The sequence below is a fragment of the Eulemur rufifrons genome, chromosome 4 (assembly GCF_041146395.1).
Source record: "Eulemur rufifrons isolate Redbay chromosome 4, OSU_ERuf_1, whole genome shotgun sequence".
NCBI classification, from domain to species: Eukaryota; Metazoa; Chordata; class Mammalia; order Primates; family Lemuridae; genus Eulemur; species Eulemur rufifrons.
Window position 1 is genome coordinate 420,001 of NC_090986.1, and position 23,280 is coordinate 443,280.

The following is a 23,280-nucleotide window of genomic DNA, read 5'->3' on the forward strand; positions in this document are numbered from 1 at the left end:
AGGTTCGGGCAGCGCAGTCGGGCGAACGCTCGTCGCGGGGGCGGTCGGCAGCCGTGAGGAAGAGACAAGGAGCACCCTTTCGTACAGGGATGAGACCCCTCGAGGGCGAGGCACGAGAGCCCGTGGGAGGCGAGACCTGTGCCGCGACCGGGTCACTGGGGAAACACCACGGGATCCCACTGCCCCAAACCCGAGAGCGGTCCCGCAACGCACCCGACACCAGCCGGCCAAAGCCTTCGGCACCCCTCGACCCTCCCAACGGGGCCACGGCCTCACCACCGGGGCGTCCCAGAGCGACGCCGGCCTTCAGCCCTCGGCCCATAAGCCACCGCGCCTAATCCCATTCTCGTCCGTTTCCCAATCCTGTCTCGCTCCGGGGAGCACCGTGCACCCGTGGAACAACCCCCTCGTTGGCCGGGCGGTCCCCCAAGCCGCAATCCACAGGCGCCAGCACGGGAGCGCCCATCCATCCGCGGCCTGGCACGGGACCGGGTGGAGGGCCGCACGCTCACAGGGGATGGGGAGGGGGCGTGAGACGGGCTCCACCCCCTCCTCCCCCCAGCGCACACCGGGGCGACCCGCGGCCGGGACACGCAGCGCACACACGCGGGCGCCCTTCACAGCTGGAACGCCGGCCCGGCCGGGCGTGACCCTCCCCCAGAGTTCAGAGGGGGAGGCGCGGACCACGTTAGGCAAGAGTGGCACTCGGCCCCCACCGCGGGGGCCGGCGGACCGCTCCCCCCCACGGCAGGGGAGGAGGGAACTCTGCCCACACACAACTGGCAGCCGCAGGGGCGGCGGCTGACAACGTGCAGAGAGGCGGCGGGCTGGGTGATCCGACAAACCCCAGAAGAGGACAGCCTCCATGATCGCTAGAGAAGACGCTTTTCTCGCCAAAGGTGGATCGCCCCCGACCCCCGGTCGCCCCCGTAAGGGCCCTGGGTGGAGGCGTTCAGGCACGCCCCGGGGGAGGGGTGGGGGGGGTCTGCGGTATGGGGCAAAGCACGCACGTTTGGCGACTCCTGAGCGTTCGCAGTTGGGGCCCCTGGTCCAAAAACCACCTCACTTCGAGGGGAACACTCCCCCGTCGGTACGAGAGAGGGGTCACCGAGGCAGACCAGGCGGGTGGCAGAGGCCCCACACGGGGCCGGCCGGCACCAAGATCGCCCACACAACCGTGCAACAACCCCCCCTCGGGGAAGGGAGGGAAGAGCACAAGCCGCGCGCTCGCCTTTCAAAGTCCACCACGCACACATCGTGGGGACGCCGAGACAACGCCTCCCGCCCACCCACGCGGCGCAGGAGGATGCCTCTGGGCTTGCCCGCCTCGACCCCCCCCACCCCAAGCAAGCTGCTCAAGGGTGTACCCAACGCAGCAGACGCTGCAGCGGCGACCAGAGGGGGACGCCGGGAACGAGGACGACAACCACCGCTGGGTTTCGGGCACCTTGGGGAACAACCCGGTGCGCTCTGGGGGCACCACAAAAGGGCCACGCAGACCCAGCAGCCGGGCGCCAAACGGGGCACGCGACCGGGCGGGCGGCACGGCCCCGCACACATCCGTCGCGGGGAGAGGTGACCCCAGCCAGGCAACAGCCACACAGGGCGAGCGAGGGCTGCCCGCTGCCTCAAGAGGACTCACGACCCCCGCCAACGCCACGAGGCCGAGAGCGGGGCGACCGTGGTCGGGCCGGATAGTCTCGCACCCGCGCCTCCCACCCACCGCCCACAGGCAGGGAAAGAGAGGTTGAGGTGCCCGTGGGCAGAACGAGAAGAGCGGCCCCCATTCACCATGAATGGACCGTCCCTCGCCTGGCACGCGGCTCAAGGCCCAGGAGAGCGCGACGTTACCACATCGATCAGGCCCCGAGGACGGGGAGGGTTGGGGAGGTCAGTCAGGCCGGGGAGGACAGCGATCGGAGGAGCCCGCTTCAGCCTCGCCAGCCCCACCTCCGGAGGAGAGCGGCACACAACCCAAAGACGAGGACCGCCTGACACGCAATGGCACAGAGCCAGCGGGGTAAGGGGGAAGGTTGCCGCAAACCTCCCCCCCCCGTGCCGTCTCTCGAGGGGACAAGAGACCAACGCGAGAGGCGGGCACCACCGTCGGGACACTCGGACGCCCTAGAGCCGGCGCGCGGGCCCAGGCAGTCAGGTCAAAGGGAACAGGGCAGGGCGCTGGATCCCCAGGAACCCAGAACCCTGTCCGCGTGCGGAGGCCCAACTCCTCCAGCGACAATCGCCGAAGGACAACCGTGTCAGTACTAACCTGGAGGCGGAAGATGACGATATGAGGTGATCAAAAACAGCGCGCAGGAAGACGGGGACCGAGCCACTTGAACACGCCTGCCCCCACGACACTCGACACGACCACCTGTCCCCAGCAGGTCCCCAGCGCCAGCAGACAAGGGGCACTCAGGGACATCTGGTTGGCCCCCGTGGCGTAGAGGGCCAGGGAGGCCCTCACCGGCCACGCGCGCCACCCAGGGCCCAGCACGGGGACTTGTGGAGGAGAAAACATCGGGACGGGACCGCCGCGGGCCACGAGCGGCCTCGGGCCGACAGGGGTCGCCCTCGCCGGCCACCCGCGCCACCCAGGGCCACCCAGGGCCCAGTCCCCGGCCCCAGCACGGGGACTTGTGGAGGAGAAAACATCGGGACGGGACCGCCCCGGCCCACGAGCGCCCGCGGGCCGACAGGGGTCGCCCTTGCCGGCCACCCGCGCCACCCAGGGCCCGGTCCGCGCCCCCAGAGTAGGACTCGGAAGAAGCCACGGACGACTGGGTGCCACTCACAGGGCTGTCCCTGCCTCCTGAGCGGGAACCAGGGAAAATGGGTAGGAAAGGCGAGGCTGAGGGAGAGGGACACGCATGCACGGGACGGCGGCCGGTCGCCGGACACCCTCCTCTCCCGTCCGCGTGTGCCGTCTCCTTCCTGTCCCCGCGGGGTGGGTCGGGTCCCCAAAGCGGCCACAGCGTGCTGGTCGACCTGCCCGGGCAGCCTCGCAAGCCGCCTGGCTGGCTGAGCCTGGAAGCGCGGCGACAACGTCGTCCCGCCACACAGCCCTGCAGGCCCAAGCTCTGCCTCCCAGATGTCCCAGCCGGCGTCCCGGCACCAACCAGATGGCCCCGCGAAGGCTGCTTGCTTCCCGTAACTCAGCCTCGCTCGCATCGGGGACTGTCCCCTGCTTTGCCTGCTGCACCGAAGATTCAGAGGACAAGAGACTTGTAGAAAAGCGGCCGCCAGGTGAAGCCCGACCACAACCGGCGCCAGCCACCAGAGGTCTGCTGCAAAACACGGGGCAACCCTCTGGAACCCATCATTTCAGAGTCCAGAAGGTCCCCCAGGGGCATCAAACACAGTCCCCCTACTCCCCACGGGAGCCATCGAAAAATGACGGGTCAGTCTAGGGCCACGCCACCCTGAACGCGCCCAATCTCGTCTGATCTTGGAAGCTAAGCAGGCCCCGGCCTGGCTAGCACTGGGATCAAAGAAAGGATGGGTCGGCCCGACCACCGACATCGTCCACCAAACCCGTCTCTGCACAGACCACAACATAGCCGAGAGACAGACAGGCAGAAACAGAAAGAGAGAAAGGGAGAGAAAGGAAAAGAACAGAAAGAAAAGAGACGGAGAAACAGAGAGAGAAAGTCAGAAAGAAGAAAACAGTAAATAAGAAAAGACAGGAAGAGGGCGCAGGGAAGAAAGAAAAAGAAAGGGAGGAAGGAGATAGGAAACACAGAAAGACAGAAGGAAAGAAGAAATAAGGAAAGAAAAGACAGGCAGAAAGAAAGAGAATGAGAAAAAGGAAGGAAGGATGGAAGCAGAAAGAAAGAAAGAAAGATAGACAGACAGAAGGAGGGAAAGAAAGAAAAGAAAAAGAAAGGAAATTAAGAGAGAAAAAGAAAGAGCACGGAAAGATGGAAAGAGAAAAAGATAGAGAGAAGGAAGGAGAGAGAAAGTATAGAAAGAGACAGAAAGAAAGAAGGAAGGAGAGAGAAAGGAGAGAATGAGAAAGAAAGAAGGTAGGAAAGTAGAAAGGGGGAAGAAAGATGGAAAAAACAGAGATAGAAACACAGGATAACAGGAGAAAGGAAGAGAGGAAAGAAAAATGGAAAGAAATACGGAAGGAAGGAAGGCAGGCAGGCAGGCAGGAAGGAAGACTGAAAGAAGGAAACAAAAAAGAAGTAAAGAAAAGGCAGAAGGAGGAAGAGAAAGAAAGAAAGAAGAGGGGGAGAGATGATAGGATGAGAAAACCTTTCTGTCGTGGAATCATAAAACCCCTTCCTGTCTTAGGATCATGAAACCCAGGGTGGAACTGTGATACACTTCACATTCTCAGAACACGCCGGCTGGTGAAACAAAGAAAGAAGTCAGGGACAAAGAGAACACATTCACGGGGCCTGGCCAGGGGCCAGGGTGGGGCGGCCTGAGGCTGTCGCCAGAGCCATCTCTGTGGCAGGACGTCGCAACACGCCTACCGGATTTTCCCATAACGCTCGCCCGCCGCCAGGTGACCCCCGTCATCCACCGATCCAAGTGTCAGCCTGGAAAGGACGGGCTCCCTCGTGGGGGAGGGAGCGTGGGGGCGGGAGTGGGTACACACTGGGTCGCAGGCCTCCTCCCGGCCCCTCTCGGACCATGTCTCTCAGCCCTCGGGCACACTCCCCATCACTAGTCGACCAGAGAGCCCCCGGGGGGGGGGCGGAGGGGGGCGTCCATGGCAGGGAGAGAGGACAGGGACCCATCGGCCCGTGCTAGATGCCACGGGTGGAGGCAGGACCTGCTGAAGACACACGAACAGTACGGAGAGGTTCAGAGCGGGGCCTAGGCGCAGCCACTCACGATGATCTCACAGTTGGACTATCTGTCACGGTGGACCGGAGCGCATGAAGTGGGCGCTCCCGGAAATGGCGTGTGTGTGTGTGTGTGTGTGTGTGCGCGCGCGCGCGTGCGCGTGTGCGTGTGCCTGTGTGTGGGAGGGGGAGAGAGAGAGAGAGAGAGAGAGAGAGATGGGAGAAGACGGTCGGTACATTCACTCACTCCTGTACCCGGGCCAGTCGTTTCTCCCGAAGGACAGAAATCCATAAAACACCCACGTCTAAAGGGTGTTTACACAGAGCTAACCCTAGGTCGAATCAGTCAGGAGTCGAGTGCAGGGAATCCTATGGTCCCAAACTGGGACTCCAGTCCTGGCCCCATAGCAAAAGGGGGTCATTTCTCAGAAAACGCACGCACACAGAAACGGGTAACGTTTATACAATTTTATACCGTGGTAGTGACTTCCTTCCCCGCGCCCGTGTTCTTAGGATCGGTCTCACTACATAGTACTTTTTTTTTTTTTCTGAGCTTTATTTTATTTTATTGTAATTTCATTAGAGATGGTGGGTTTCATTGTTTTTGTGCACAATAAGAGATGACACTACAAAATGATGATTTTTTTGATTTTCAGACAGCTCATGAAGCACCCCCTTACTGAGCTTGTTCACCTTTGCAATTTGTTTCAAATGCGAAATGACCACAGAATGAATGCTCAACATTGAGTTCTTCGGCAACTTCTCCTGTATTTATAAGAGGATCAGCTTCAATCATTGCTCTCAATTGGTTGTTGTCAACTTCTGATGGTCGGCCACTGCGCTCCTCTTCTTCAGGGTTCTCGTCTCCTTGCAAAACTTCTTAAACCACCACTGCACTGTACATTCCTTAGCAGTTTCTGGGCCAAATGCGTTACTGATGTTGCGAGTTGTCTTCACTGCTTTATGACCCATTGTGAACCTGAATAATAAAATCATTTGAATTTTCTTTTTGTATAACATCATTTCCATTGTCTAAAATAAATATAAAATAAAGAGCAGATACTAAGTCCTTAGCAAAAAAACATAAAGTGAGAAATGTGGATTACAATAATATATAACATAACCATATTTATTTAAGAATTTATTCCAATATCAAACGACAAATGTTAGCAATGCTAAAACCACAATTACTTTTGCACAAAGCTACCACAAATTAAAGTAATAATAAATATCTTTTTTCCTCTTAAAATTGACAAAAACTGAAAATATTGATAATATCTAGTGATGGGGAAGTGGATATTTACATATTGTTGCTTGTAGTATACTTCGAACAAATTATTTGAGAAGTAATTTAGTAGTACTTGCTATAATTCAAAACAAGGACATCATTTGCATCAGCATTTCAACTTCTAGCAATCTAGGTCATGAAAATAAAACCCTAAGTGTGTAAGGGTATATATGTGCAGCTGGATTTTTGTATTATAACCAACATTGAAAAATTGGAAACAATCTAAATATACATAAAGAAATGACTGAATAAACTACAATGCCACCATATAATCGAGTATTATGCAACCAATATAAAAGACAAATCTACATATTGACTTGGTAGTGTAAAAGCCAAATTTTACCTCAGTAACCACATAATGACTCCATTCTCGGAAACATAAAATTGTGTGGTTATTTATACATATAGATTTCTTGCATATACTCAAGAAAATGTCACAAAGGAACTTAACATAGGCCACCTTGGGGAAGATGGAATTTGATGAGTGGGTGATAGAACAAATGTTCACTTAACAACTTTAGATAATTGTTTTAAAGTAGTGGAATTGCAAATTATTTTTCATTTTTGTTGTTTTCTAGCATTTTTCTGAAATAGAGAGCAAATAATGGCTGGATCAGGATCCTGGAGGAGACTGTAGAGGAAGGAACCAAGGGTATAAGCGGAAGGATGCACTTCAAACACAATGAATACTTCACTCCGCAAGTGCGTGACAAGAGGGAAGAATTGGTGGGGATGTAGGTCTGCAGGGGTGCAAGAGGTAGGGTCGGAGAGTTAGAAGTGGAGACATCTTGCCTGATGACCCTGCGTTCTCAGTAAGAATGAGAAGGAAACCTGGGCTTGAGGAGAGTGGTGAAGGTTTGGAGTCGTCAAAGAGGAAAAGAGGAAAAGATGCTGACCAATGACAAGTGAGGAAAAATGCACCCGTGAAGTTTTTCTTATCTAGACCTAGCGGTGGCCCCTCAGTGCAAGACACTAACAGCAAGACAGGCTAACGATGCAGTCTTGGTTTCTTGCCAGAAAGAGGAGAATGGATTCGGTGGACTGCCATCATTGTCTGCCACGTTGTGACTATCTTAGATGTTTTCTGTAACGCAGATCACTTTTCCTACCCCCTCACGCATCCATATTCAATTTGACACTCACCCATCCTCAATTTGAAATTCGTTTTTTAAATGTTATTATTTATTTTTTTAGTTGACAAAATTGCATACATTTATGGTGTACAACATAATGTTTTACAATATGTATATGTTGTGGAATGGCTAAATCAAACTAACATATGCATTACCTCATATACTTTTTTGTGGTGAGAACATGAAAAATCTACTGTCTTAACAACTCAAGTTTTTTTTTTAATGAAGACATCATACACTTATTGGAGCTAAAAATGACCTTTGAAATAAGCATTGTATCTATTAAGCAAAAATTACTCCTATGGAAGGTGATAGCATGATAGGTAACATAAACATATTGCAAATAATTTTATGCGAAATGCATAAAAGAGCATGGGTGAATAATTTGAACTGATGCATTTTTTTAGTACCAGGAGCTTCTCCAAATTCTAAACTTTGCACCATATTCACGATCTTCAAAACACTATCCAAGGATACACCATGCTTTTGGAAGGACTACACTGCCCTCTACAGCTTCAGCATAAGTAATTCCGTTTGTGGGGAAAAACCAGCAGTTGAAACATCAACACGGAAGTGTGTGCGATTAACATGCCTCAGAAATTCACTTTTCCTTCTTGAACTGAATGAAAGTATTAAAATTGTAATAAAATTTAATAAATTATATTTATTTTAATAAATAAAATGAAAATATTAGAATAAAGATCACATTTTAAGCAAAGTGTACTACAGTATGTATAACAGGTAACTATTTATGTAAAAAGATACTAAATATAGAAAAAGATGCATATATGTGCATATCTGTACATTATTTTGAGGAGAATCCTTTAGGAAATGACACAGTTGCCTACAGGGAGGCAAACTGGCATCTTAGGGGTTAAATATGAGATTTATTTTTCACTGTGGATCTTATTGTAAAACTTGAACTTTTTGATCATACATATTCATTAATCTTTCCAGTAAGAAAAGAGTTAATCAGTAAAACCTTACTAATAATTACCTACCAGAGAAGTTTTATGCATCCAAATGTTAAGCATCTCTTTCCAGAAATTACATAACTTCAGATAAGTTACGTAATCTTTGTGCCTGCCGTGACCACTCAATTTAAATTAAAGCATACCTTCCTTAACTCTAGATTACCTTATTAGCTACAGCCCAACATCTTCACAATATAGCCACAAAAAGGGTAGTGTACACTAGCTCACATTTGGATAACAAAACAAATCTTGAATGAGTGCACTCTATTTTATATCCTGTTTTTATCTATTAACTATTTTTTTTAAGTTGAGAGAAACTAATTTTTGTGGTTAAAATATTAATTATGAAATAGTATAAAATGAAAGGTAAATCTATTTCCAATTCAGTCCTTCTCACCAAAGGAAGCTAGGTACATTCTATATATCTTTCCATAAATTATGCCAATAAGTATTTATTGAGTGATGGAATAAGCAATATTTTAATTGAATGTTTATTCTGTGCCAAGCATCTTTCTAGGTGCAGTGGATAAGGAGTAAACAAAATTGTCACTGACCTCATAGAGTTGACACTCTAGTGAGAGGAGGCAGATAATATATACATAAATTAATACATACATACAATGTCTAAAAGTTATAAGTGATATTTAAAAAGGAGAAGGTCAAAGGAACGTAAGTAACAGACAAGGGAGTTGCTGTTTTATGCAGAGAAAGCTTTGAGAGGATGACATTTAACCGGATATTGGATTCAATGGGAAGGAGGACACACGGGTATCGGGGTAAGTGCCTACCAGCCAGAAAGAACAGCCAGCACAAAGGCCTTAAGAGGGAGTGTGTATAGGATTCAAGAAAATGCCAGGCCAGGTGCAGTGGCTCACATCTGTAATCCCAGCACTTTGGAAGGCTGACGTGGGAGGATCACTTTTGCGGCCAGGAGTTTGAGACTAGCCTGGGCACCACAGCGAGACCCCACCTCTATTTTTGAAAATATATATATTTCTTTTTTTTTTTTTTTTTTTTTTTTGAGACAGAGTCTCACTTTGTTGCCCGGGCTAGAGTGAGTGCCGTGGCGTCAGTCTAGCTCACAGCAACCTCAAACTCCTGGGCTTAAGCGATCCTACTGCCTCAGCCTCCCGAGTAGCTGGGACTACAGGCATGCACCACCATGCCCGGCTAATTTTTTGTATATATATATTTTAGTTGTCCATATAATTTCTTTCTATTTTTAGTAGAGACGGGGTCTCACTCTTGCTCAGGCTGGTCTCGAACTCCTGACCTCGAGCGATCCACCCGCCTCGGCCTCCCAGAGTGCTAGGATTACAGGCGTGAGCCACCGCGCCCGGCCGAAAATATATATATTTCTAAAAGAAAATAAAAAAAATTACAGCTGACTACTTTGTTAGAAACCATGCAAGCAAAAATGAGTGGAGTGAAATATCTAAATTATTGAAAAAAAAAAAACCCCACCAACCTAGAGTTATATATCTGGCAAAATTATTCTTCAAGAGAGAGGAGAAATTAAAAGGAAAACAAAACTGCCAAGAGGCCAGTGTGACTGGTGTGTAAGGCCAGAGTACTGATAAGGAACAAGATCACATAAGGCTTGGGAGACAAATGCAAGACTTGTGTTTTATTTTTAGAGAATCAGAGGGTACAGGGGAGGCTTTGAGGGTCTTCAGAGAGGAGCGGTATGACCCAACTTACATTTTTTAAAGGCACCCTCAAATTGCTAGGTTGAGAATAGACTGGCAGTGGAGGTGGGAAAAGGTAGAAACAGAGATGAGTTCAGTGTCAGATGATGGCATTTTGGACCAGGTGGCTAGCATAAGTTGTGACAAATGGTCATATTCAGGAATATTCTCAAGGTAGCCCCATAGAATTTTCAGGTACATCGAATGCAGACTTTGAGAGAAAAGGAGAAGTTGAGCAGCATGACTGGATACCTGGAAGGATGATGGACGCGCCCTCAATTGAGATGCAGAAAACTGCTGAGAAAGCAGTTGGTGAGAAGGAGATTATGAATCAGTGTTGGACATTTTAAGTTTAGAGTATCTATTAGATATCTAAGATGGGAGAAATTACGCCATATGTTTGCTGCTGAGACTGGCTTATTAGAGCAGGAGAAGATGCCGAGGCAGAAGAGAGAGGAGTAAGAAGGGGAAAGGATCTAGTGTACACATGGAGAGATCTTCAGAGGGGAGAACGGTTGTTCATCTAGATACAACCGGGAAGGCAGGTATGTGGGCACAGGCACAGGTAGGTGGACGGATAGGTTGACAGGAGCTAGTGCAGAGTCTCTTCTGCAACCTTCTGTTTTCATAGTGAAATAAAGGAATTCTTGTTTGAAGGAATTAATAAATCCCTTTTTACTCTCTTGCTTAAAACCCTCCCCAGGCTTCCTCTCACCATGAGAATAAGATCCAAATGTTTTATCACAGCCCACAAGTCCCCGCAGGATCTGGCCCCGCCCACCTCTCTCCATTGCCCCAAATGCTCCAGCCACAGGGGCCTTCCTTCTGTGTCTCAGACACATGACAAACTCAGACAACCATGGGTTCACCCTCTGTCTGGTACGCCCTCTCTCTTATCCTCATCACGTAAGTTTTACCTCAAAGTTCACCTCCCCAGGCCTTTCTTGAACTTCCCATCTAGAGTGTCCCCTCCTCCCACCATGAATTATTTTACTCATTTATTCTGTATTGTCTGCTTCGTCCCACAAGAATGTGTTTCCTAAGAAACTAGCACCCCTACTCCTGGCTCCCCCTCCCCCTCTCTTCTCTTTCCTGATTTGGCTTTAGTTTTCTTCTCAGTACTCATCAGAACCATATCTGGCACATAGCAGGAGCTCAGTCACTATTTCTTGATGAACAATTTTGACAACTTAAATGAAAAAATGGATACAGAGCATATAGCAGAGAGCCTGGCATATAGTAAATATTTGATAAATGCTACCTGCAATGGTGATGGCAACAAAGACAGCCATGGCAACAATCAGAAGCACAACTCTGAAAGGCTGATGCCTCCTCTGTCTGTACTCTTGGACCAATTCCCTTTTGTCTCATCAGAGACTTTCATTGATCATGTCCTTCTTCCTCTTGATAGCATCCTTCCCTTCAAGTAAATATTAATATGTGCAATATTAGCCCACCATTAAAAACAAAAACAGTTAAAACATACCTTCCTTAACTCTGAGTCTTATTAGATACAGCCAAGTGTCCTCATAGTTTAGCAATTAAAAAAAATATTCTATACTAGTTCACAACTGGTCAACCAAAACAAATCTTGAATAAGTAGACTCATTTTTATTTAACACTCTTATCTATTGACTAATTTCTTTAAATTGAAAAAAACTACTTAATATTTGCATGGTTACAATATTAATAACTATAAAATAATATTCAATAAAAGATCTATTATCTAATTCAGTGCTCACTCTGCAAAAAACTGACATATCTGTGTATCTTTCCAGAAATTATATACGCATATCCACACATATAAATATCTTTTGAAAATACCAATATGCACACAATTCTACACCTTAGGTTTCCTTTAGTTAATAGGTATCATGACTAGCTTTCAAAAGTACACATAAAGAGCTATATCATTACTTTTACTGGCTACGTAGTGTTCCATTGGGTATGAATGTAATGTCATCCATTTAACTAGTGCCATATTTACTGGCATTTAATGTGTTTCCAGTCATTTTTTCTTGTAAAGAATGCTGGAATTAATAGTCTTGTATACGTGTATGCATATTCATGTATACATTTCATATATACATACTTTTTCAAATATATCCATACATAAATTCTTAAAAGTACAATTGCTGGCATAAAAAGCATATGCGTCTTCAGTTTTTATCAATATTGACAAATTACTTTCTAAATATTATAAATTTTTTAAATCAGTAGATTTTTTGACTCCTCTAAACTATGAACAATTACTAAGTGCTTTGTTTCACATATTGTCGAGGGATAGCGGATAATTATTTATATTCCCTGTATCAAAGCAGAAAAGGACTGAAACCACTTTTAAAGAAAATGTTAGTACCTTCTACGATACATAGAGTTGTCCCCCCTTATCCAGGGTTTCACTTTCCACAGTTTCAGTTACCTGCGGTCATCCATGGTCCAAAAATATTAAATGGAAAATTCCAGAAATAAACAACTCATAAGTCTTATATTGCACACTGTTCTTTGTGTACTGAAATCTCTCACCACCCCACACAGTAGGTGAATCATCCTTTGGTCCAGTGCATCTCTGCTACACATGCTACCAGCCTATTAGGCACTTAGTAACCATCTCCATGATCAGATCAAATCCTCTGTCCTGGTTCCACGGTGTTTGTGTTCAAGTAACTCTTATTTGACTTAATAGACTTAATAGTAGAATGAAGTAAATACTACATAATAGTGGTCCCCAAACTCAAGAATAGTGGTGCTGGCAATTCGATATGCCAACGAGAAACTGTAAAGTGCTTCCTTTAGGCAGAAAAATGAAAGTTCTGAAAAACAGGAATTGATAGTAGGAAAATGTGTGCTCTCTTTGATTCTAACTGATGCTATTCGCTTCTGTGACTATGCTTGCTTTTAGTTGTTTAATAAATATAGTTAATCAGAATGAAAAACAGAGATAAGAACAAAGGTAACTCCATGATAGGCTAGGCTTCCTGGATGTGAGAAGCCTAGTTCTGTTTCTGTATATATGGCTTGCTGGCTTGGTGCTTAGCGTCAGTGGAGCCATGGCAGGCTTCACTAAAGTAAAGGAAAACAAAGCCCCGGGGAGGTAACTGCAAGTTGCTTTCTGATAAAGGGCTGGAGAATCCGGGTGCCCTCCAACCAACTAAGTAGATAAGAAGAGCAAGACATGATCAGTGCATGAACGGCTTGTGCAGGGCGTGTGTTCCCAGTATCGCTTGTAACCAAAAACTAGAAGGTATGCAACAACAGCCCCCGCCCCCCGTCGGAGACCCTCCTCTTCCCCTGGATGATGTTAACTACAACTGGCGCCAGTGCAAAAAGCCCGAAACTTAGAGTCAACAAACCTGAAGCCAACGTGATCAGCCACTTCTAAACAAAAGGAACAAATAAACTGAAGGGGGATGAAGTGTAGACTAGTGTGTCGTGTGCAGACTAGTGTGTCGTGTACAGACTAGTATGTCATGTGCAGACTAACGTGTTGTGTGCAGAATAACGTGTCGTGTGAAAACTAGCATACAGAAAAGTATAAAAGCCTAATCTTTACCCCAGGGCGGGGTCCTAGTTCCTGGAGAGGCCACTGCGTTGGTGCTCTGGAATTTGGACCCTGGCCCGGGGCTAGTTAATAAACTCCTTTGCCTTTTTGCAGCCTCAGTGACTCTGCCTCTGTTCCTGGGGCCAAGGGGAACTGGATCTAACAGTTCTACACTTAATAAGGAAAGAAAAAAATTATATGCTGAGGTTGCTAAGATCTACATTAAGTGAAAGTCTTCCTCAGTAAAACTGTGACAAAGGAAAAAGAAATTCTTGTATAGCATATAGAGGGTTCAGTACTACCTGTGGTTTCCAGCATCCACTAGGGGACTTGGAATGTATCCCCCTCAGATTGGGGAGAGGAAGGGGAAAATACTGTGTTTAAGACAAAGGAAAACCAAGCACTATTTTGGGGAAAGAGATTCTGTATTTAGAATAGCTCAGTGTTGGAGATAAGTTCTGTGTGCCTCTGCATAGGCTCCTTGCTTACCCAGTTTGAACCAGTTAGGTGGTAACGAAGAAAGGATGAGGTCACTCATTGCTCACGCCATAACTTTGAGCACCGATTGTTCTGCAGTGGTGACTGACCTGCACGATCCTCCTAATGATCCTGAAATTCAGGATCTGTGATAGTTGGGCTCACTGAGAATTTCATTTTAACTTCTTATGTAGTTGTAATTCAAGTAATGTTTTTAAAGTTTTAACATGGATGTCCAAGTTTCAAGCTGGTGTACAAATCTTGGCACACAGCCAAACTGCTGTAAGCCTTGAGAAAGATAAGAGAGTTTAACAGGGGTGTGCTTTCTTTTGAAGCTGTACATTTTCTTTGATCTTTCAAGAATAAAGTAATTGTATATGGTAAAAAAAAAAAAAAAAAAAAAAAAGTAGCTTTCTCTTCCAGCTAATGAAAGTATCAACACATTAAATGAACTTTTCCAGTCCTCAGTAGTTCTTTCCCCTAAGTCAGCCTCTTAGAAACTCACAGCCTATGGAAACAAGAGTTAAAGACACAGAAAGAAAAAAAATCTAAACTCAAATAGTTTGTCAGGAGCACAACGAGCTTCTTACCTTTCTAGACCGGCTAGTTAGTTTCAACTTTCGTCGTTTGAGGTTTTTTCTTTCTTTCTTTCTCAAACTCTTAGTGTGGTTTAAAAAAAAAAAATCGTAATTCTCTTTTAGTGGAAAAGTACATGTCCCTGCCTTGTTTCTTCTACAGATTGCAAACTCTTCAAGGGAGGGGGTGGAGGATAGTGTTCAGGGGCTTTTAGCAAATAGCAGTGTCCAGCTATTACCGAGACGGCCGCTCTCTGTCAGGCCACCATCCCGTCCATGCGACCCCCCCTCCCGCTCGCCGCCAGACTCCGTCAGGTGTGCGCCCCCTGCCATCGCGCTCCCCCGCACCGCGCCGCAGGTGGACTCGTCCATGACGTCACGAGACCGCGACCCAATCAGAGGAGGCGTTTTGGAAATTTTCAACTTACAGGCGGGTCTGCCCTTGCGCCCTGAAGCGCCGGCGGCGGAGGGTTTTGGCCACTTTCCTGGGGCCCGGCGTGAGAAAGCTGGCGGAGGAAGGCCCCGTGGCGGTCTGCGTGCGAGTCCGGCCGCTCAGCAGCAGGTAGGTGGCCCAGACCGCGGCGGGGCGCGCACGGCTGCCGGCGGCGCGGGCCCGAGGGGGAGGGGCGAGTGCTCCAGCTTTTCCCAGAGCTGTTTTCCGGGGTTTGCTTGTCTGTGAAGTGACAGGGAAGGATCCCAGATCTGGAAGATAACTTCCAGCTGCGAGATTCACGTAACTTGCTGACATTGAGGACCTTCACCTTCTGTTTTTCTGACATCTGAGCCTCCTTACCCCATTCCACGCCCTAAAGAAGTCTTATGGGAGACTGTGGTCATTTTAAGCTTAAATGGCGACCTCTAAACTCCCTGAGGGCAAGGACTAGTCTGTCGCACTGCATTCAATAGGCACTCAAGACTGCATCCATTCAGTCGTGCTACAAATACTTATCTATCTGCATATATGTATTTTAGTACACCGTTACAGCACTGAACAGACGCTACCACATTGCCCTGTGGATCTTCCATTCTAGTGGAGAGACAGAACATAAAGTTAAAAATATAGAGTGTTAAGTGGTTATATGTAAGTAATAAATGCTATGGAGAAAAACAAGGAAGGGGAATAAATGAAGTCAGTTTGTTTTAGTAGCCTCTGGTCCTCGACCCCAAAGGCTAACGTTTTCTGTGTTTGAGAAATTTTTATTGAACACAGCGTTTAATTACAGAGAATATCAAGATCTGGGATTTCCTGGTTTTAAGGAGCTCCTTATCTAATACATTAGAAGACATCAACATAAAGAAGCCATTACAATAGGTTGTGACAAGTGTTATGATGGGCAGGTGGAGAATGTTTGCTAAAATGATTAGTCCATAAGAGAGATGACAGTTTGGGTGGGGTGGGCTCGTGTCAGGAGAGTCCTGACAGTTTTCACAAGTGAAACAATAGATAAGTTACTTACTGGAAAGGAAGGTCAGAATATTCTAGGCCGAAAGAGGTTAAATCTGTCATTTTGAGAAGACCTTCCAGTAGAGCTTAGGGTTCATGTAGAAATTTAGAGGACAATGAGGTTGGAGAGTGAAATGACATGATCCAGGTCTCATGTGCTATGCTAAGGATTTCATAAGTTTCCAGAAAGTTTTCAAGAGTTTTAAGCAAGAGGGACATAATCAGTTTCATTTTTAATCTATCCTCTCAGCTGCCAGTGTTGGGTGAAAGGGTGAATGAATGGTTTCACAAGAAACTCCCATGACAGGGCAAGAGGCACTGAAACCCCATTTAACAGAGCTGAATCCTCAAAGCTGGATTTTCCATCTTTCTCTTATAAGTGATATATTATTACTATCTTTTAAAATAATCTTCAACAGGGCATGGTGGCCTATGCTCATAATCCTAGCACTTTGGGGACTAAGGTGGGATGATCCCTTGAGGACAGGAGTTCAAGACCAGCCTGGGCAACATATGGATACACCACTGCTCCACCCCCTACAAACAATACAAACATGGTGACACAGGCCTATAATCCTGTCTACTTGGAATGCCGAGCCAGGAGATCACTTGAGACCAGGAGTTTGAGGTTGCAGTGAGCTATGATTGTACCCCTGCACTCTAGTGCCAGCAACAGGGCAAGACGCCATCTCAAAATAAAATAAAATCTTCTTGAGAAGATGAAATCTTAAATTATCCTTTCTATAACATAACTTTTATGACCAATTATGCTAAAATGCAGTATTATTATATTTTTACAGAAGAAGAACTTGGAGAAACTGCCCAAGTTTACTGGAAAACTGACAATAATGCCATTTACCAAGTTGATGGAAGTAATTCCTTCAATTTTGGTAAGATATAAGAGCATCAAAAATTAGCTTGCCATTCTTTTGCTATTAAGAGTACAGAAGGCTTATCACTAATACTAGATTTATTACTAAAGATCAGACTAAGGCTTTTGTAAACTGCTTCATTGAAAATGAAAAATTGTTTAGCCATGATGTATGATACATGAGATAATAAATTGATATTTAAAGCACAGTTATATAATTTGTATGCAGACAAATTCCAGACCCCATGTGCAACCACTGTGGTCTACTGCCTTGTAAAAACACATAGGATCATTAACTTGTAGTATATTTTTTGTCTTTGAGGACCAAAACATTTTACCTCAAGGAGAGGTTTTTTCAAAGGACCAAAAAGTTGAAGAAAATACTGTCTTAAATATTTTATCATCCTAGATTGACAATTTTATTTCTTTGGGTAATTACTAGTTCAGAATGAAAACACATTTGATTTGTTTGGTTTAACTTCAAATGTGTTGTTGTTTTGCATATCATGTCTTTCATAGTAATGAAACTACTAAAAATGTGTGTGAAGAAATAGCAGCACCAATCATCGATTCTGCCATACAAGGCTACAATGGTTTGTATTCGCTCAGTGTTGCAGAAACATTTTAGTCTTGGGTGTCTGTGCAACATGTATTGATAGTTCTATCCACTGCAGATTCATTTTAAATCTTTGTGTGAGTGCATTTTGTTTGTTCAGGGACTATATTTGCCTATGGGCAGACTGCTTCAGGAAAAACGTATACTATTATGGGTTCAGAAGATTACTTAGGACTTATGCCCAGGGCAATTCATGACATTTTCCAAAAAATGAAGAAGGTAAATAACTTAGCTGAATTTCTAGTATATACTGGTAAAAGTAGCAACAATCTTAGTGTTTTTCTTGTGTAATAATAAAAGGAAGTAAATTTACAGTTATCTCTTGATTATCCATGGGGAAAGAAGAGAGGCATAACATAGATTTACTTTTATCCCAACAAACTTACTTTTTAAAGCTTAAAGTTCTTTTATTCTTTCCCTTTAATCCTGCAACAGTAATACTTTCAACAAAAAGTAGTCATTAAGGAACAGGCATATGTACAAGCCGCCATGATAGGTATTCAGAAGGCAATCAAGAACTGTGGGTTGACTGACTGATGAGTAGGAAATAGCCTAGTGGATGGCTTAGGGAAGAATGTTCCAGGAGGAGACCTGTATGTACAAAAGCTTGGAGTTGTGAAGCAGCATGATAAGTATTCTTTGGACTCAAGATTTTCTGGCGGCAGGGGCATTTTAAACCACATTGAGGGATTTAAATGTGACATTATGCTAGGGACAAAGAAAAGCCATATATGTGACATCAGAATTGCGGTTTAGAAAGATGTAGCTGCTGTGCTGATCACATTGGCTGGGCCTCCGGAAAAGGAACAAATTGGATAAAGTGGAGAGCTATTTGAGAGGCAGACTCAACAGGACTTTGTGATTGGAATTTAGGGGCAGGGAAAGGGAGATGTCCAGAATGACATGCAAGTATTGTTTGCCTTCCTGGATAGCAGGTGGCAGTATTCATTGAGTGAAGGGACACTGAATGAAGAGCAATGGAGATACTGAACATTTTATTTGGTACTTCTTCAGTTTGAGATGGCGGGCAGTCGAAATGCAAATACATGAAAATAAGGTAGAAGAGCTAAGATACAGTTAGTCGATTTGGGCATTATCTACTACAGATATAAATCAAAGTCATGGTAATGAAAGAGCTTGTTTGGTGAACATGTTGAGAATGAAAATAACAGAAGGCCAAGGGCAAAATCTCAAGAAATAACTTTTCAGATGAAGGCAAAAAAAGAATCCATAAAGGAACCCAGGTTTAGCTCTAGAATTAAGAATGAAATGAGGTGAATACGGTAACTAAGGAAAGAGAATATTTCAGGCAGCTAGTGGTCAGTGGTGTCATAGTCTGCCAAGAAGTTAAATAAGGTAAAGATAGACAAAAATTCTTTACATTTAGAAACAAGGAGCTCATTTGCAAATGTAATTTGAGTTATGTGGTAGGGGTGAGAGCCAACTTACAGGGTGAGATGGCCCATAGAAATGGGGTCTCAAATATATTCGAAGGAATTGGCCTTAGATAGGAGGAGAAAGACCTCTTGAATTGTAACAAACATAGAGGAAAGGATAGGCCTCCGTGCAGGCAGTATTTCTATAAATGTAAGCGTACACTTTCTTTGTGGAATAAGTTTAAGTTTTCTGCGGATGTGGCAGGTGATGGTAGAGTCACAAGTTTGCAGAGATACTAAGGGTTTGAAATAGTCTAGCCTTTGTAGGTAATGGAAAAGAAAGCTGACAGGGGGAGAGGAGCCCTGCCATGTAGCATTAAGGACCTGATTAACGTTGGCAGCCAGTCTTCTGGCTTTATGGCTCTGGCAGTGCTCAGGAAGCTGATACAGGTTCAGAACACAGTGTATTCACCTGGGTATACATTGTGTGGTATAGGTGTGAGGCACAGAAAATGGGGCAAATAATTTGAGGATATTGACTTCAAATGTCAAACATAATTAAAATAATGATATGGAATCTAAGATGATGAGATGAGAAGCAAGAGGGAGCTGGCCAGAAGAAAGTCGTATAACAAGGGAGTAGGGTCCCTGGTAAGCTAAATAGCTTTAATTGGATTAACCTAATAAATGAGTTGGGAAGGATGGCAACTGAAGTAAGTGCAGAAGGTCTAAGATTTAGGTTTATGAGTTTCAGACAAGGTCCAGGGGTGGTACTGGGAGCAAATGAGGTTGAGCTAAAGGTTATGGGAGTCAAGGACGTTTATATGACTGGGCTTTTGCAGAGTGGGCTGTGGAAAATGCTGTTCATTTCAAGCAGAAGGGAAGCGTGTGGAGAGGCTTGAGAGAGCACGTAGTATGTTCTGGAGACAACAGATAATCTGGAGAGGCAATGTGTTAGGGTAGGCTCTGAACTTGTAGGCATGAGCTCAGCCACCAACTGGCTGTACAACCTTAAACAACTTCTCCAAACTTGTTGGGCACCCAGTTCATATATTAAAAGGATCTAGTAAGAGAACATAAGCCATAGGGTTGTTGAGAGGATCACATAAGATGAGATGATACGTGTACCTAGTAAAGGCGCAAGAGAGCAGTGGAGACTGTGAAACCTGGAAAAACACACATACTTAAGAGTCAGGCAGAGGAACAGAAACCAGCAAAGCAGAGTGAGTAGTAAGGATACCCAACTGGGTAGGATCAGAAGCCGGAAACAGAAGGGTCCCTGAAGGGATGAGGAGCCAGTGGATAAATGATGAGAGAGAACAAAGTAGGAAAAAAACAAAATGGTAGCTAGAGCGAAGTCTTATTTATCTTTTAAAAAAAAACTCAGCCTGAGAGGCTTGAGCATTTGTGAAGCAGAGAGGAGGGAGTCGGTGGAGATGACAGATGGACACATAACTGAATGAGCAAGTCTCAAGAGAGAAAGGAAGCAACGAGGTCAGGGGCACTGGTGGAGGCATTTGCTTTACCAAGGAAACTGGAAGGGAGTTGGCATTGGGAAGTACCCTGTGAAAGATTTATTTGATGAGGGAAGTTCAGATGGGCTACCTGTGATATTACCTGCGATCTGTTCCTTCCCAGTTAGGGCTGGTACCCACAGGGGGTCGCTATGGTGATGGCAGCAGCAGCTGTCCCTCCTGTCTAATGACAGATTGTTTCAATGGTTGTAAGTCAACAACTTCCTTTCAAATAAGTCCCAAAGAAGCTTGTAAGTAACGCTTCAAATAAAAAGTGAAATTTAAACAGTAGTTTGATCATATTATTATACTATGGGGTTAAACACTCATTTGAAAAGTTTGAGTATATTTTCTGATCTTGGGATGTCCTTAGACTAGTAAGATATCAAACTAGGCTCAATAAAAATTCTACCAAGTGAGTGGCTTTCAAAAATAGAAACTAGTTACCTTGTTTGAAACCAGACCTCTGTGACATAATTTTGATTTTTTTTCTTTAGTCTAAAAGAAAATGAAGAGTTACTTGGTGCCTTGGCAAAATTAACAAAATGAAGGACTCAAACTATGCAGGTGGATTTCAAATGCCAACAACTATGACAACAAAAACACATAAGCCTGCTATAACTCTATTAGGAGAAATTGATGAATGTGAGTTCTTTTTCAAGTGAATCTACTTGTAATTATAAAATTATAAAAGCCTCCTTATAAAGAGAAGCTAGTTATAACTTAGTTAATGTGATAAACATGATTTTTAAATAAAGTGTGTGTATTCTGTATGTGATTACAATGGAGATTATTTATGATAAAAATAAGTAATTTTAAGAATAAACATTTATGAAGTTCTTTATTAATTCCAAATCTCTTAAGAATGATGCACTATAGGGGAAACACACAAGAGAAAGGTGTTTTTGTTTCTTTGTTCTAATCAGTATCCAATTAAATTACTAATGATATAACATCTACCTTAAACATTGCTAATCTTGAAAGGATAGCATTTACATAGGAATCTGTTTCAAAATTATGTCTCCAACATTATAATCTACTTTGGGGAGCATTTTAAAATCTCCTTACAGGGACCAAATTTCAAATTCAGAATTTGTCCTTTTTACCCATATTTCATTAAGGATCTTATATTTTATCACTCATTCATACCAGTTATCTTAAGTCACACGATAAATGAAAGACCACATCTCTTAATGTATTTTTGGCATTCATACTCTAAGCATATATTAGCTAATTTGAGCTTATTATTTATTACCTCTGATTGAATTTTTTTTTTTTAAGAGATCTTTGACTTAGGATTTTCAATAAATATGTTTATGGATAAATTTCTTTGTCCCCTAATTACAGCTCTCTGTTCAGAGTCTGACTTTTGCAGTAACACTCTTCACACATTAACTGAAATAGAGTGGAATCCAGCAACAAAGCTGCTAAATCAGGTAATTGAATGATTTGATACAACATAATCTTTATCCTCTTTTTAAAATTCTTTTCTGATTGGATTTTGTTGTTGTAGCACATTACTAGCTCTGACTTAATTTCAGTAACAATTGTGGCACTGAAGAAGACTTCGCTCACTCTTTATATTTATACTTGATACCTATGAGGTATCTAGAGGAAGGCTAAAAATTTCATAAGGCAAGTGTGTACTAATAGGTAAAACTTTGCTTCTAGCTCTTCACTAGCAGACCTTGGTATCTATGATGTCTGTGAAGTTTCTGTTTTGCCTTAGGAAATACCATGAAGATAAAAAGATTGATTTTAAAAGTGTCAAAATTCTCAGGCAAATAGAATGTACAGCTGGATACATTAGGGAGGGGTCATTTTTCCAGATAATACTGATAAAGATATGTAGTCTCATCAAAACTTTAAGAAAGAAGGAATACTGTGGTAAATAATAAAATAAGTTTAGATTCCATGTTTACTGTCTAGATTGTTCATGTTCAAAGACACATAGTTATATAATGTATTTATTAAAGGAAATTTCATTTTTATTTTGGAATGCAAGTGCAGTGCTTCTTATTATCATTAGTTAATGCCCATAAAGTACACAGACAAACTGCTTTTGTGTTCCTGAGACATACTCTAAAGGATTATTGTTTTTTCAAAAATCCCTGGTGTAGGCTTTTTTTTAACTTGTATAACTCTCATCATAGTAGAGAAAGTAGAGATAGGCCTCTTTGAGTATGGTACAACATAGCCTACTCAAACCCATACTATTAGTTTTAAAAATCAATAAATAATATCTGTTTCCCTTCCTGAATTCAGAGCCATCTGAAACATAAAATAGGATTTGGGAAATTAAATTATCAGCTTTATTGCTGAAGAACTTGAGGATTTGTAGCCAAATAAACTTTCCAATGTGCACCCTACCTTCCCAGTTGAACTGTGCCTGTCAGACACAGGCAACATGATTTATTTCTATGATTTGTTTTTTATTCTACTCTTTTCAAAATAATCTATTCTAAATGAGCCACTTTACCAAAATGTAGACCATTAGAAAGTTGTTAAAGAAAAGAATGGCTTAAACCACCAAATGAATCAAAGTTAAATTAATTACTTAATCCAAATTTTGGTTAAGGAAACAAAGCATATATGACATGAATTCCCTCTGATTGGAAAATCTGGTTTTGTTTATTATAGAAAAATGTAGAAAGTGAGTTGAACTCACTTCGTGCTAACTATGATAACCTGGTAATAGACTATGAACAACTAAGAACAGAAAAAGAAGAAATGGAATTGAAATTAAAAGACAAGAATAATTTAGATGAATCTGAGGCTCTGGAAAGCAAAACTAAAAAAGATCAAGAGGTAAGAGAGATAGAAAATATGATACTCTAAAGTATACTTTTGAAAGAAGTCTGATTATCTTTTCTGATAATGTAAACATTTATTAAATTTTATTTTTAAATTCACAGACAACATTATGTTTTAATTGTGTACAGCATGATGTTTTGAGGTATTGTGATACGGCTAATCTAGCTAAATAA

At 43.9% G+C, this 23,280-nt stretch overlaps 1 long non-coding RNA gene across 1 annotated transcript; it reads left to right on the forward strand.

Moving 5' to 3' along the window:
* The first annotated feature begins 20,809 nt into the window (after positions 1 to 20,809).
* Positions 20,810 to 23,062, forward strand: LOC138382491 (uncharacterized). Its single transcript, XR_011233456.1, has 3 exons — positions 20,810 to 20,938; positions 21,641 to 21,729; positions 22,934 to 23,062. It is a non-coding gene; the product is annotated as an uncharacterized lncRNA (long non-coding RNA).
* Positions 23,063 to 23,280: the final 218 nt, after the last annotated feature.